Genomic DNA, 16,033 nt, shown 5'->3' with positions numbered 1-16,033 from the left:
CCCCTGGTATATAACATCATGAAGAGGACAAGAGCATTAGTTTGGCATCACAAACATGCACAACATAATTTCAAACATTTTTGGAAAAGTACAAATCAGTTTTCCTAATTTAATTTGCTCACTTAACACTATACAAAAATAGGAAGCAAACCATATACCACATCATTTGAAAACTTAAGCCAAACAAAAGAGTTAATGTTAGGTTGCGAAGGTTTTGTTTTGCAAGCATAAAACAAAGGTTGCCCACCTCTACTAAAAAGAGTTGGTCAAGGGTTTTAAATAAACCGAAATGTTTTGCTTCAACAATGCATGTCACACATAAACATTACTAACAACAACAAATATGTATGAACAGAGACTAATAATATTTTTCCTATATAGCCAGTACTAATACAAGACTAACCCAATTGGAATCACCCAAAATATTAAACCTACAATTTTAGGAATTTCCTTGAATCTGACTGTACAGAAAACAAGATCTGTAAGCCATAAATCGTAGAAAAATCCAAAAAATATGAGGCCACTTGCATTTGAAAGGTCATTAAACAGAGATGCATACACAATTGGATTTGGGTTCAAATTGTTTCTGAAACTCTCACAAATGGATTGACAAGGTTACTACATGTTTTCACCATTTGCTTTAACTATGAAGTTGCATAACTGATAAAGGTTTGAAACTTGTTGGAGATGATTAAAAAAACATTCAGTAATCCTACAGAATTGGAATCACTCCATTAGGTTCAAATATGGATTTTTGATGAATTAAAAGCTAACAGCCATGTCTGCAGAACACACAGAACAAGTTTAATTCACCACAAATCGTACATAAATCATAAAAATATGGGGTCAGCTGCATCTGAAGGGTATTTAATAGGTGTTTCTTACCCAATTGGTTTCATTCAAAAATTCGTTTCCAAGCTCCTGGTTTAATTCGACAAAGTCAGATCTGACCAGATCTTGATCTGTGAACCATTTCAATTTCAGGAAGTCATTTGAAGTGAAACCAACGCCAAAATGAAGGTACTGGAGAGGGATTTCACCCGTAGTTGAGTTTGCTCAAAAAGGTTTTGTAAAACGGAAGAAATCTAACAAACAGTGATTCTGCATGTTTGCAGAACTTTATTTACCATGCAAAATCCGTAAAGAATTTGAGGATGAGACCAACGCCAAGTTGTAGATCTTTTCAATACCTATCTGCGGAACTTTGAATCACTCGATTTGGATCTGCACACAAGATTTGGCGGATTTTAGAAGTTCATACCAGAATATGAAACAGCAAGATACAGAAATTACTGCAAGGTTTTGGACGAACTTTGCTCAAGAACTTCAGATCTGAGGATAGCTCAACCTTCTCCATGCTTGGACCAACATGCACCTGCATCAAGATCCAATCTAGTGAGAGGAGAAAGGAGAAAGTGAGCTGGACTCATCAAAGATTAGGGGAGAAGAGAGTGAGAGGGAAGCTCTCATGGTGAGGGGAAGCTTGAGGAAGGAGGGGAGCTGCATCTTGGCTGGTTTTCATGGCCATGGCCGGCCATGGGAGCAAGGGGCAGCACCATTTCGTGGTGGAGGGCAGGAGGAGAGTGTGAGGGAGTGGAGAGTGAGAAGAAATGAAGCAAAGGGGAGGAGGTGGCCGGCTAGGGCCAATTTATAGAGGGAGAGGGGTGGCTGCCTCCTTTTTTGATTGGCCAAGGTGGGTGGCTGCCCATTTATTGATTGGGTTAGGTGGGAGGCAAGGCTTGTGGAGGAAGAAAGTGAGAAGCACAATGGCTGGCCGAAATTCTTGTCATGGCCGGCTCCTTCATGTGCCACTCTAAAATGAATCATCAAAGGGAGTTTCCAACATGCATGTTGAGTATAGTGGAGCCTCATTATTTCTTGCCAAGATGGTGGCTTAGATGATGTGTAAGAAAATATAAAGGAGCTCGAGATGTAGGAAGAGTGTGATGGTGATGGTGGTGTACAAGTTTTCAAGTGTAAGCTATTTTGGAGATGGCCGCCACAAGTTTTTGAGACTTGACTACTCCAAACTATTTGAGACACATGGTGCTCAAGTGCCTATGCAAGACACACGACACCACTTGTGTTATGCAAAGAAAATAGGTTTCTTAAATTGATAAAGAGCCTAAGGTTTAGAAGGATAGTGATGGAAATAATGATACAATAACAATGATGAATATGGTGACACAAATCATCAATTCATGAGGTCAAGGTGGGGATGGAAAAGAATAGATGATTGAGATGGGTATGATGAAATATAAGTTGCTCTACAAATGAGAGGTCAATTGGGAGTGGTTTGAAAGTATCAAATGATCATCCATTTGATCAAGAATTGCAGGATGAAGGAACATTATGGGGTAGATCAGAGATGTACACAAGATGTGCAAGAGTTGTCATTTGAAATAGAACTTATTTGAAAAGTATTTGGAACACCTCAATTGTCTAGGGACAATTGGGAATGAACTCAAGTGGAATGAAATTTGAGAGTGTTGAGATAAAAGTTGGAACATAGGAGTTCAAAATATTCTACTTACTTTCCCCAGTAAAGTAGAGTTTTTCTCAAATGTAAAAATAAGCAAGAGGGAAAATAAGAAATGGTGTAGGTACCATAACAAGCTTTTTGTTAAAAAGAAAGCCAAATAGAGAGTAATGTTTTTTATAGATCAGTACTTGGTAGAAATGGGAAGAAAAACAAAACCCATTTCACTTCCTTGATTTCTTTGCAGAAATATCTTGAAAAGATTTATAAAACTAGAAGTAGTTTTGTGATCAAAACTAGAGAAGGAAAACAATAGGGTTTTTGAGGAGGAAAAACTAATTTAGGGAGGAGTGTTCTCAAGGGTAGATGATGGCTACAAAATGTATCCATCATTCTCACCCTTGGTTTTGTGAAGATAAACTTGGATTAAAATAAAAACAAGAGGTTAAAGAGGAATAAGTGATCTAGTGCTGAAACACTAGATAGGGTATAAGATCAAGTTGGATATAAGAGTGGCAGGGGTAGAGTGAGACATGCAGGACGTGGAAATTGTAGAGGGAGATGCACAGATGAGATCCATGCATTTAGGTCAACAAAAACAATTGTGGGTGCTTAGAGATCAATTGCCACAGTCTGGACATTTTAAGCCTATCAACACAGATGGTCGACATGGCCTCAAAACCAACAAGGATGAATGGGTATAAGAGAGGGATGTAGCTAGGGGAAGATGATCCCAAGTTTTGAATTTAGGATGATTGAGCTAGGTTGTACCACAAGGAGGAAAATCAAGATGGCACACCCATGTTGTCATCAGGAGAGAGGTTTGATGTAGTAAAAAGGAAAACAATTCTTCCTAAGCCACACATGTGTTTTATTTGGTGAGTTCCTTTTTTAACCACCAGGGGTGTTGTTCTATGAGGTAGCTCAAGACAAAACTCACAAGCAAATCAAGATAATTCATCTACCAACAGATCAAGGCAATTTATCATAACAAACAGATCAAGGCAATTCATCTTAATTAGTCTAAAGAAATTTTTTTTGTTCCCCCTTGCATTAAGGACAATCAATCAAGGTTGCAAAAGTTGGGGTGTTACAGGCAGGAAGTTCACCCCGAACAACCGAACAACCGCGGCGGCCGCCTCTTCCACATGAACGCCGAAGAAGCCCAGGAAGCACCAGATGTCATGTTGGGTATGTTCTCTGTTAACTCAATACCTGCAAGAGTGTTGTTTGATTCCGGAGCATCGCATTCGTTTGTTACCGAAGATTTTGCATGCACTAGTAAGATTCAACCAATCAGTTTGAAACATGTCATGATAGTTCAAATACCTGGTTCAACTACAAAAGCTAGAAAAATTTGCAAAGATGTACCCATCAGAATCCATGAAATAGATTTTTATGCAAATTTGATTGTTCTGGGAACAAAAGGTTTGGAAGTAGTACTGGGTATGGATTGGATGTCGAAACATCATGGATTGATTGACTGTGCCAAGAAGGCCATCACCATGACTAGTAGCACCGGAGTGTTAGTAGAACATGTGTCTGAAAGGCTGCCCAGAAAATTTACCTGCAACCAGAGTTTAGCCAAGCCAACTTTGAATCAGATCAGGGTCGTCTGTCGATACCCCGATGTGTTTCCTGGTGATCTACCCGGTATGCCCCCAGATCGGGATATCGAGTTTATCATTGAGTTAATCCCTGGAACAGGACCTATAGCCCAGAGAGCCTATAGCATGAACCCCACAGAGTTAGTGGAACTGAAGAAGCAACTGGATGACATGCTATACAAAGGTCTGATTCGACCAAGTGCGTCGCCTTTGAGATCCCCAGTTTTGTTCGTGGATAAGAAAGACGGTGCCACTCGTTTATGTACGGATTACCGTAAGCTTAACGATGTCACCATCAAGAACAAATAACCCTTGCAAAGATAGAAGACCTGTTTGACCAGCTGACCGGTGCCAAAGTGTTCTCTAAGATTGATCTTAGGACTGGTTACCACCAACTGAAGATTCGTGCAACCGATATCCCCAAGACTGCCTTCACCACCCGATATGGATTGTATGAGTACAATGTCATGTCATTTGGATTGACCAATGCCCCCGCTTATTTCATGAATCTCATGAATAAGATCTTTATGAACTTTTTGGATAAGTTTGTCGTTGTCTTCATCGACGACATCCTTATCTACTCCAAATCCGAGGAAGAACATGAGCAACACTTGGAAGTTATCCTAGAAACCCTTAGACAGCACAAGTTGTATGCCAAGTTCAGCAAATGTGAGTTTTGGTTGAAGGAAGTAGGATTCCTGGGACACATCTTGTCTGCAGGAGGAATTGCCGTAGATCCCGCTAAGATCAAAACCGTTGAGGAATGGAAAGCCCCAACTACCCAGACTGAAGTCCGTGCATTTTTGGGATTAGCAGGATATTACCGCCGGTTTGTTGAAGGATTTTCCAGCATAGCAAGACCAATGACTCAACTGTTGAAGAAGGACAAGAAGTTTGAATGGACTGACAAATGCGAAGAGAGTTTCCAGCAACTCAAGCGCAGATTAACCACAGCCCCAATATTGATCATGCCCGATATCGCCAAGCCATTTGACGTCTATTGTGACGCCTCCAAGATTGCTCTTGGATGTGTGTTGATGCAAGAAGGCAAGGTGATATCATACCTGTCAAGGCAACTGAAGCAACATGAGCAGTACTATCCAACCCATGACTTAGAGCTACCCGCAGTAGTCTTAGCCTTGAAAGTGTGGCGTCATTACCTCATGGGTAATCGATGCGAGATCTATTCGGATCACAAGAGCCTGAAGTATATCTTCACCCAGAAGGAGATGAATATGAGGCAGCGAAGATGGATAGAGTTAATCAAGGATTATGATATGGAAATTCACTATCACCCCAGCAAGGCCAATGTGGTAGCGGATGCCCTGAGTAGACAGTCGATTCAGTTGAACTCCATGATCGCAGCAGAACAGCCTAGTTTGTATCAAGAATTTGGACAGTTTAGACTAGAGCTAGTTAGAAAAGGATTCCTAGCAAGCATTGAGCTCCAGCCCACTTTGATGAGTCAAATCAAGGAAGCCCAGAAGGGAAATGCCAGCATTGATGGAATCAAGAGTCAAATAGCTGCAGGAAAGGCACCAGGATTCACCGAAGATGAAGAAGGAGTTCTTTGGTACAACGGACGCCTGTGTGTGCCGTCAGATTCAGAGTTGAAGCAAGTCATTCTGAAGGAAGCCCATGATACCCTGTATTCCATTCACCCCGGAGGAACCAAGATGTACCAAGACCTGAAGGAACAATTTTGGTGGCATGGAATGACGCGAGAAATTGGAAGCTACATCGCCAAGTGTGATATCTGTCAACGTGTCAAAGCAGAACACCAACGACCCGCAGGATTGTTGCAGCCATTACAGATTCCCGAATGGAAGTGGGATTCTGTAGGAATGGACTTTATCACAGGATTGCCCAAATCAAGTAGAGGAAACGATTCTATTTGGGTAGTGGTCGATAGATTAACCAAGGTCGCCCATTTCATCCCCGTCAAGACCACATACCAAGGCCCAAAGCTAGCTGAGTTATACATCTCCAGAATAGTCAGCCTGCACGGAACCCCGAAGTCAATAGTGTCAGATAGAGGATCTCAATTCACCTCAAGATTCTGGCAGAAAGTGCATGAAGGACTAGGAACCCGGCTGAATTTCAGCACAGCTTATCACCCGCAGACTGACGGACAGACCGAGAGAGTCAACCAGATACTGGAAGATATGTTGAGAGCCTGTGTGCTAGAGTATGGATCTAAGTGGGAAGACTGCCTGCCTTACACAGCATTTTCGTACAACAACAGCTACCAAGCCAGCTTGCAAATGGCCCCCTTTGAAGCCCTGTACGGAAGGAAGTGCCGTACCCCTCTGAACTGGTCAGAAGTCGGAGATAGTCAAGTCTTCGGTCCTGATATTCTCCGAGAAGCCGAAGAGAAGGTTCACAAGCTCCGTGAATACCTCAAGACCGCCCAGTCAAGACAGAAGAGCTATGCCGACAAGAGACACCGAGAGATGACCTTCGATATCGGAGATTTCGTGTATCTCAAAGTCTCACCCCTCAAAGGAATGCATAGATTCCAACTCAGAGGAAAGCTTGCCCCCAGATATGTCAGACCCTTCAAAGTTCTGAGTCGCCAAGGAGAAGTGTCATATCAGCTTGAACTACCAGAAGAAATGTCTGCTGTGCACAATGTGTTTCACATCTCGCTACTTTGGAAGTGCTTAGAAGTGCCGGAGAAGATGGAGGTGTTCAAGAACATCGATCACAGATCGGTGGATATCAATAAGGACTTGACGTATCGTGAAGTGCCTATTCACATCCTGGAAGAAGCTTTCAGAACCACCCGCACCAGAAGTATCAAGTTCCTGAAGATTCAATGGAGCAATCATACCGAAGAAGAAGCCACTTGGGAGCGAGAAGAAGATATGAAGAAGGAATTGCCCAATCTCTTTAGTACCTAGTTTTATTTAAGAACTCGGGACGAGATCTTTTGTAAGGGGGAAGCTTTTGAAGAACAAGATGGCACACAAAATTATTATCTAGTAGTATGACAAGTTTATTTGTACTACAGGCTAGATATCAGAGTGATAGCATGCCAAACTAAGTCCTTAATTTGTTAGCTTACAATGAACTAGATACAAAACAATGGCATCACTGGGAATGCAAGCCAACATGTTCATGGAGTAAAAAAATTTGGCACAAACAACATAGTAGCAGGCCATAATTTTTGTAACAACGACTGAGCAAGATAAAGTTATGATGGCTAGATCTACATAGCAGGGAATGTAAACCAAATATAGAAATTACGATGCCAAAAGCTATAGAGCAGGGAATGCTGTAACATCCCAAATTTCAAATCAATCAAAGAAGGAGTTTCCCAAATTCAAATTTTGCACCCAACAAAAACTTTTATTTTGCATATAGTGCTATGCATAGTGTTTGTGCATTTGTGTGACATTGCCATGGTGTGTGTTTACAACTCTTGCCAGTGTACTAAAACCCTACCTTTGATCCTCTATGATCAAGAAGAAAATAAAAACAAAAAGAAAATAATACAAGTTAGAAAATCACAAAACCCTCACATATGGTTTATGCCATTTTTACAAATCTTGAACCTAGACCATTTTGGCTTGCACCATTGGTTGGAGATTGTTACTAAAAACTTATAAACACTTTTGGAATCAAAGAAACTCAAATCAAATCAAATTTGAATGCAAATTGTGCTCACATGCAATAATGGTCAAAACTGCCACTTTTAACCTGATGCCTACTTTGAGCCTCTGTATTAAGAGATTTTCAAACCAAACAAATCCAACTCTTTGCACCTCATCCAAGACCTCATCAAGATGAAAAACTTTGCTCAAGATCATCCCTGCAAACTCTCTCTGGATTCAAAGTTATGCTCAAGCAAAGTGGAGACATTGAAGCAGATTCAAGATTATGCACTTTTTGGATTTTTGCAAATCAACTCAAATTTGACCACCACCACCAACCCTAGGCTTCAAATATTATATGTTTTACTCCACCAAAATTCACTGAAAATTTCCAAAATTATGTTCATGTGGCCATTTGGTCGAGCACCTTGTGTGCCTTGTGCTGCCAACTCTATACATTCTAAAATCCAGTGGACAAATGCCTCAACCATCGACCCTAGGTCATCATCAGTACCCTCCTTCCCTCCTTGCATCATGCCAGTACTGGAGACACTTTAGTTTGTGCAAAATATTGGAGAACCATGTCATGCCGTGGCATGACATGAGCACACACATGCTCTCTCACTTTCTACTCGAATCCAATGTGCACCACCATGTCACACGCCCTCCTCACACTCTCCTGCACATGCTAGACATCGTGGTCGATGAAGTGGAGCACCACACGCGCCAGGACACGCGTGCCCAGTGACGCACGTGCACGCCAGAGCGTGCACGGACGAGCACTAGAGCGCGCCAGGCACTGACGTCGCCCCGCTGACCACGGCCACCACTCGCCCTCTCCGCTCGCCAGCAGCTCCGCCACGACACCAGGAGACGCCAGGACATGCTCACCTGCCTGCGGGAACGCTGTAGCCGACGACCTCGTCGACGACCACCGCCGCAGTACTGAGCACTCTCGTCACCCTCCTGCCCTCGTCCTTGCCTCGTTTTCATCTTCGTCAAGCGCTGTGTGACCTCACTGACCCCTCCAACTCGCGTGCGTCATCGCCAGTCCACCTGCGTCCCTGTAGCGACGTCGCCATGGCCACCACCTCCGCAGCACCTCGGCCTCACTCCGCCGCTATAAAAGGAGCCCCTCCTCGCTTGATTTCTTCACACCGCAAGCTTCCCCTCTCCTCTCTGACACTCCTCATCCACTCGCTGCTCGACATTCCTCACCGTAGACACCCAATTGCTTCCTCACTGCCCGTGACACCGCTGCGGAAGGAGGAGACGCCAGCAGCCACCCCCGGAGCTGCCGTTTGTTCCAGGAGCCTCGCCGTCGTCCACAACGCCACCGCAGCACCTCGCCGACGATCGCCGTGCCGCCGGTGAGCCGTCGACCCCCTCCCCACGCTGCGCCAGAACCTCTCTCTCGCCGTCGACGACGATGGACTTGATCCATTGGATCTTGTTCTAATCGTGCGGCTCAGAATCACACATACCGTTTCGCGTTTGATGAGTGACTGACGGGTGGAGCCCACCCTGTCAGGGAGCCCACACGTGCGAGACGCGTGGTGGGCTGGCTTCCTCGCAGTTAAACCGTTTTGGCCCAGCTTCGTTTCCCGCCAGGCCCATTTAGTTCAAATTTCGAATTTTTAGTTTAAATCATTTTGCTTGCAGGTGCAATTTTCAAAATTGAATAGAATAAAATCTACCCAACCAAATTTGATGATTGTGGTGTTGTTGGAAAGCTTGTGAAAAACTCTATCCAACCCCACTGGTCTCACCTCAAATTTCTTTGTAGAATTAATCTTACAAAAATAAAAATGCAGGGCCTTTTGCAACTTCAAACAATTATTAAAAATCAACCCTAAGTGATTTTGAGTTGATTCCAACTCTCATAAATCACATTTCACATACTCTACATGTTTATGTAAAAACATCACATAGTTTGTTTGTATGATCATGGACTAGAGCAAAATAATGGCTATGTGGCTATTTCTAGTCCATTTAAATATCCAAAATTATTTCTTAATTAGTATGAGAGGTTCCATCTCATTTAAAACATGGTCCTATGCAATCTAAGTGATGTGTTGACTTGGTCTATACCATCCCTTAATGGATTACTTGGAGACATTAAATTGTTGTAAGAGTAAGGTTTAAATTGTATGAGGTTAGTACCTCATTTAAATCATTTTCCCCAAATGATAGATATGAAGTGTTGACCTTGATCAACATGAATTCATACCTTATTATTATTTGAGGAACTTAAATCTTAAGAAGATTCAATGAGAGGAAATTATTTCTCTCCTGAAAGTTTTCTTAACACACAAGCCAGACCCCTTTCTGATTAGTGTTGTGATGCTAGAATAGTGGATGTGAACCAATTGAGTGATTAGTATAGCCTTAAGACTTGTTTGGTGATTGTATACTTCGTATTCGATTTTAGACGCTAGTACCGAGGAGTACCAGGAGTAGGAGGTCTACTTCCAGGAAGAAGAAGACCACTTTGATCAGTACACCACTCAAGGCAAGCTAATATTCTTGCAAGCTACCTTAGTGCAAATCTCTCCTTGAGCAAGGCACCATTGCTCTATTAACTTGTGTTTCACTTTACAAATCCCAGCTTTTATCTCTCAAATCTTTACTTTGTTTTACAAGTTTACTTTTATAGTTAACTTGAGTCTAGTTGTGAAGTAGTACAAGAGTATCAAAGTTAGCCTAGAAAGCTACAAGCTAGCTAGCACCCCTCATGCCTAGTTGCTAGTGCTAAACTAAAAGTGACTACTCTAGATGGGAACTTGTGAAACTTTTGAATCTTGAAAACCTTGGAATGATGAGTCATTCCATTGAAAGATTTTGAAGGTGAATGTGACTGGTTGGAAATGTTGTCTTTGATGAAAACTGATGATTGGGTTCGGATGCGATACCCTTCCAATTCTTGAGTACCCCCACAATACATGATTATGGGTAAGGCTTTAGCTGGAAATTTATGTGTCTTAGTATGGGTTCCCTCTGAACAAGCGTCATAGAGGTTATGCCGGGCTTCCTCCATTGAAAGTGAAATGACGTGAAATGAGGTGAATGTACGACCCAAGCCCTGTGCAGTTCCCGGGATAACAGTTGGCTATCACCGGGAGGCCAAGCTCATTTGGCACAAACAACATAGTAGCAGGCCATAATTTTTGTAACAATGACTGAGCAAGATAAAGTTATGATGGCTAGATCTACAGAGCAGGGAATGTAAACCAAATATAGAAATTACGATGCCAAAAGCTATAGAGCAGGGAATGTTAATGGTTGATGATCCGCATACTGAGTTATGATTATTCAGGGTTATCCCTGACGGATGTAATCAAATGTTGTGGCACAAGTGTGCCACCTCTGTAGAGTGTAAACCTATTCGAACAGCCGCGTCCGCGGTCCTGGACAGTTGGAAAGGCCATACTGTTCCGTCATCAGAACTTTTCCCAAATGTGACTTGTGTTTTGAACTTGAAAAGGTGACTTGGATTTGATTCACAACAGAGATGTGGGAATGACACTAATGTTCCCACTTGAGTTAGTTAGCATATGAGGAGTCTTTTACAAAATATCTATGAACTAAAGTTGGCTTTATGCAAATAAACCTAGAGCTTAGCACACTCTCACTAGAACTGTTAGTACTTACACTAGTATTGGTTTGCGAGTACTTGAAAGTACTCACGGCTGTGTCCCTAGCTATTCAAATGGCCAGACTATGAAGCTCAACAGCAGTATGAAGATGACGGCCAACAGGACGTCTACGAAAACTAGCAGCCTCTTCTAACGTCAAGTGTTGCCTGTGGAATAGATAGTCCACTACTACTTCGCTTCCGCTACGTGTTATGTAATGATCAATAGATCAAGTGTTGTAATGAGACTGGATCATGTGATCCTTTTTATTGTAAGACTATTATGGTGTTGTAATGAATGATGACTCTATGATATTCAACTGTTATGTCTCGCAAAAACAATCTTCCTGGGATTGCGATGTATGGCATAATAGGCATCTGGACTTAAAAATCCGGGTGTTGACAAATGCGAACCAACATGTGCAATTACTTAAAATTGGCCATGAACTAAATAATAGCATTATGTTACTATAATAGCTAGGAATAAAACAGATAGGAGTTATAATGGCATCACTCATAAACTTGTAGATAAGGGAAACAAATCAATTTGTTTCGGGATATAAAGTTGTAATGAGCAACACATAGAGGATAGTTAATGCTACGGCTTAGGATGGACCAGAAACGGAATATAGTGGTATCACCTGTGAACTTGTAGAAGAGAGAATGCACACCAATATGTTCACCATTCTATATGTCAGCGCCATGCCAATTAAGATAAACAAGTTAATATTGCAGCTTTTGAAGAATCAGACGGCAGACAAAATTATGATGGAAGTAGTTGCTGTGACGAGTTCAAATAAATTTGTACTGCAGGATGGCAGAGCGATAGCATGCAGGAACTAATAGCAGGAAGTTACTTTGTTAGCATACGACGAAGTAGATAGAAATAACAATGGCATCACCTGTAGTACAGGGATTGCAAACCAACATGTTCAGGGAGAACAAGATTGGCATGAACAAAATAGTAGCACCCTATAATTTTTGAAACAACGACTGAGCAAGATAGAAGTTATGATGGCTACATCTACAGAGCAGGGAATGCAAACCAAAATGTTCAATCGCTTAAAGTTAGCAATGAACTAGAAAATAGCAACGTGTTACTGTCATAGCTAGGAATGAACTGAAAGAGCTTCAGACAAACAAGCATCTGAACCCAGAACATGGCGCTAAAACAAGGGACTTACATTAGGAGAAGCTCTTCGTGGGAGTCACAGCAGATCTTCCTGGGGTTGATAGATACGGTGATGAAGTACACTACATGTGCTACTTGGGGTTGGAGAGATGGCCATTACACTTCATGGTTACTCATCTCATCTGCAAAAACGTAACGGCGCGTCATTAGCACAAACAGGTTCCCCCAAGATTAAACAAGAACTTGCAGGCAAGCAATAGAAAAGCGACAGTAGAAGAGTTTAGCTCATGCATGGCGCCGGTGAAGCAGATCCGGTTCATGCATAGCGGTGTCGGTGAGCAAGATCCGATGCGGTGGACGACGGATCCGGCGAAGCGGCTGCGGTGGGGTGGACGATACTGCAGCTGAAGCGACTGCGGTAGACTGCTGGATGAGTATATGGTTTCGAGGTTCGGCGGGGATGATCCGGTCCGGTTGATGACGGCGTCGATGAAGCGGCTCCGGCAGGCAGCCAGATGACGAGGATCGCGAGGCCTCGAGTAGGCCAGGGAAGTCCGGTGGGGATGTTCCGGTGCGGTGGTCGTGGAGGTGGGAGAGAGAGGGACTTGGGAAGTTCCGGTGGGTGGTCTGAGGGAAATGAATTTTTTTTGGGAGGGTTTCCGGGCTAGGGAGGTGGTGATCGAAAAAATGACGGGCAGACCCTCCCCACCAACCAACTTTGTTGTCATCTCCACAGGGGTAGAATAGGAATTTTGAAGCGTGTGAAACTTTTGTATTTTGTGCGCGGGAAGTTTTACCGCTATGAGATTTTGCATTTGGCTACCATCCAAGTATAATGATAAAAAATTGTGAGACCGTACTAGTACCTCTGTTCAAGGCCGAGTGCAAAATCAAATCATCATCACCTTGAATATCGGTCACTACCATGATCATGATCTATCTCTGAAATTAGCGTACCCGCTAGATCTTGCAAAGTATAATGATAAAAAAATTGTGAGACCGTACTAGTACTTCTCTTCTAGGCGGAGTGCAACATCAAATCATCATCACGTTGAAAATTTGTTACCATGATCATGATATATCTCTGAAATTGGCGCATCCGCTATATCTTTCAAAGTATAATGATAATAAAATTTGTGAGACCATACTAGTACTTCTGCTCAAGTCCGAGTGCAACATCAAATCATCATCACGTTGAAAAATTGTTACCATGATCATGATCTATCTCTGAAATTGGCTCATCCGCCAAATCTTGCAAAGTATAATGATAAAAAATTGAGAGACTGTACTAGTACTTCTGTTCAAGCCCGAGTGCAACATCAAATCATCATCACGTTGAAAATTTGTCACCATGATCATGATCTATCTCTAAATTTGGCGCATCCGCTAAATCTTGAAAAGTATAATGTTAAAGAAATTGTGAGATAGTAGTAGTACTTCTGTTCAAGGTCGAGTGCAACATCAAATCATCATCACGTTGAAAATTTGTTACCATGATCATGATCTACCTCTGAAAATGGGCGCATCCGCTAAAACTTGCAAAGTATAATGATACAAAATTGTGAGACCGTACTAGTACTTATGTTCAAGGTTGAGTGCAGCATCAAATCATCATTGCATTGAAAATTGTGTTACCATGATCATGATCTATCTCTAAATTTGGCGCATCAGCTAAATCTCGCAAAGTATAATGATAAAAAAAATTGTGAGACTGTACGTACTTATGTTCAAGACCGAGTGCAGGATCAAATCATCATCACGGTGAAATTTGTTACAACGATCATGACATATCTCTAAAATAGCTAGGCATTTATTACTACTACTCCTATCCTTTATGTGTCACGGGAAATAATGTGTATCCTCTTCTCCACACAAAGAAAGTACTCCGTAAATAGCATACAAGGACTTCGCATTCAGGTTTGATGCCCATTGATGAATAGCACGGTATCATGCGAAGTTGAGACCAATTTATGTGTACTACCCCCCCCCCCCCCCCCTTTTGGTCTTATTTACGTCATCGATTCAGGAGTTTGGCCGTAAATTTGGTCAACAAGCAATGAACTGTGACAAAAAAAGAAACCTTGGAAATTTACTTTCGATATGAATCAAACTATTTAACTTTTTTGACATATAATTCCATTTTTTTAAATGTATGGTCAATGTTCTATTAAAAACAACGACTCTACTGCATCCAAATCTAATACTCCCAAATCTAGTACTCACTTTGTCTATAAATAGACCTCTAAGATTTGTTTAAATCTAGATGTATCTAGACGCTATTTAGTGTCTACATGAATTTAGGGATTCTTTGATTCATAGGATTAGTATATGAATTGTGTAGGATTTAGATCCTATGGGAATTTTTCCTAAACTAGTTGTTTCATTCATGTAAACATATCCTAAATGAACTAATCCTATAGGAACCTTGAAGGAAAATCCGAACTATATAAATTTAGAGCTTGCTTGATTCATAGGATTAGTATAGGAATTGTGCAGGAGATTTTAGATGCTATGGCAATTATTCTACACTAGTTATTTGTTTCATATGAACATATCCTACATGAAGTAATCCTGTAGAATCTTGAAGTGAAATTCCTACACGAATACAACATTAGTTCATACCTCATGGAAATTTTCCTTTGGCACAATTAAACACAACCCATGTTCCTATAGGATTCAACTACATCCTGCCACATGATTCACATAGGCATGCCATCTAAATCCTATGCTTTTCCTATTCATGTTCTTTTCCTATCCTATGAATCAAAGGAGCCCTGAAAAACAAATAAAAATCAAGAGGATCAATCCTACAGAAATCCTAAGCAAATCCTATGAACCGAGGTTCGAGTGACGCCAAACATCCAAATCCAGATGCAACCCAACTTGCTACTATCTCCTTCCCTAATTACGATATGTACATATATTTTTTCAGCCAAGTAAAAATTCAAAAGATTGAGCAACTCTAAATAAAAAATATCAACATCTACAATTTTAGAAGCACATACTACGAAAGTATATTGCATGGTGGTTCTAAAAATATTAATACGGGATTATAAGTGTTGACACTATTTTCTATATAGCTGGCCAACCTTTTCACATATTATTGGCACCCTACTTTCGGATAGAGGTGGTACTGAATAATACATTTTTAGCGAGTACAAATAGTGTCAGTTGGAACTAGACTTGTAAGGCACATGGCCACAAATCTTTCGGTCTGCAGAAGAGTCGAATCTGCAATCAGTAGTTACAAAAGCGACCCAGCTTAGGGATGGATAATAAGACTTGGGCAATATAATACTCCGTACTAGTACTACTAGCAAAAGAACAAGGAAGGATAATAAGACTGAAGAGTCGACTCGGCAATTAGTAGTTACAAAAGCCATCCAGCTTAGGGATGGATAATAAGACTTGAGCAATATAAACGTTGATACTAACTTTGTGATACTAAAATATATGTATCTAGACATATTTCAGTTGTAGATACATCCATTTTAACATCAAGTAATATGGATCGGAGGACTAGCTAAAGAACAATGAGAGGCACTGCTTCTCTCCCACAGCCTACGTGGCGGAGCGGCCCTCGAT

General features: G+C 41.6%; 1 long non-coding RNA gene across 1 annotated transcript; it reads right to left on the bottom strand.

Annotated features, from left to right (window-relative positions):
* Positions 1–845: 845 nt before the first annotated feature.
* On the bottom strand, positions 846–1,623 carry LOC139835631 (uncharacterized). Its single transcript, XR_011751213.1, has 3 exons — positions 1,313–1,623; positions 1,128–1,224; positions 846–962 (listed from the first exon to the last, which is right to left on the bottom strand). It is a non-coding gene; the product is annotated as an uncharacterized lncRNA (long non-coding RNA).
* Between the last annotated feature and the right edge of the window lie 14,410 nt (positions 1,624–16,033).

The sequence above is a fragment of the Lolium perenne genome, chromosome 1, assembly GCF_019359855.2.
Source record: "Lolium perenne isolate Kyuss_39 chromosome 1, Kyuss_2.0, whole genome shotgun sequence".
In the NCBI taxonomy this organism is placed as follows: Eukaryota; Viridiplantae; Streptophyta; class Magnoliopsida; order Poales; family Poaceae; genus Lolium; species Lolium perenne.
The sequence above is the reverse complement of the archived record's forward strand: the minus strand, read 5'-3'. Positions and strand labels throughout refer to the sequence as shown.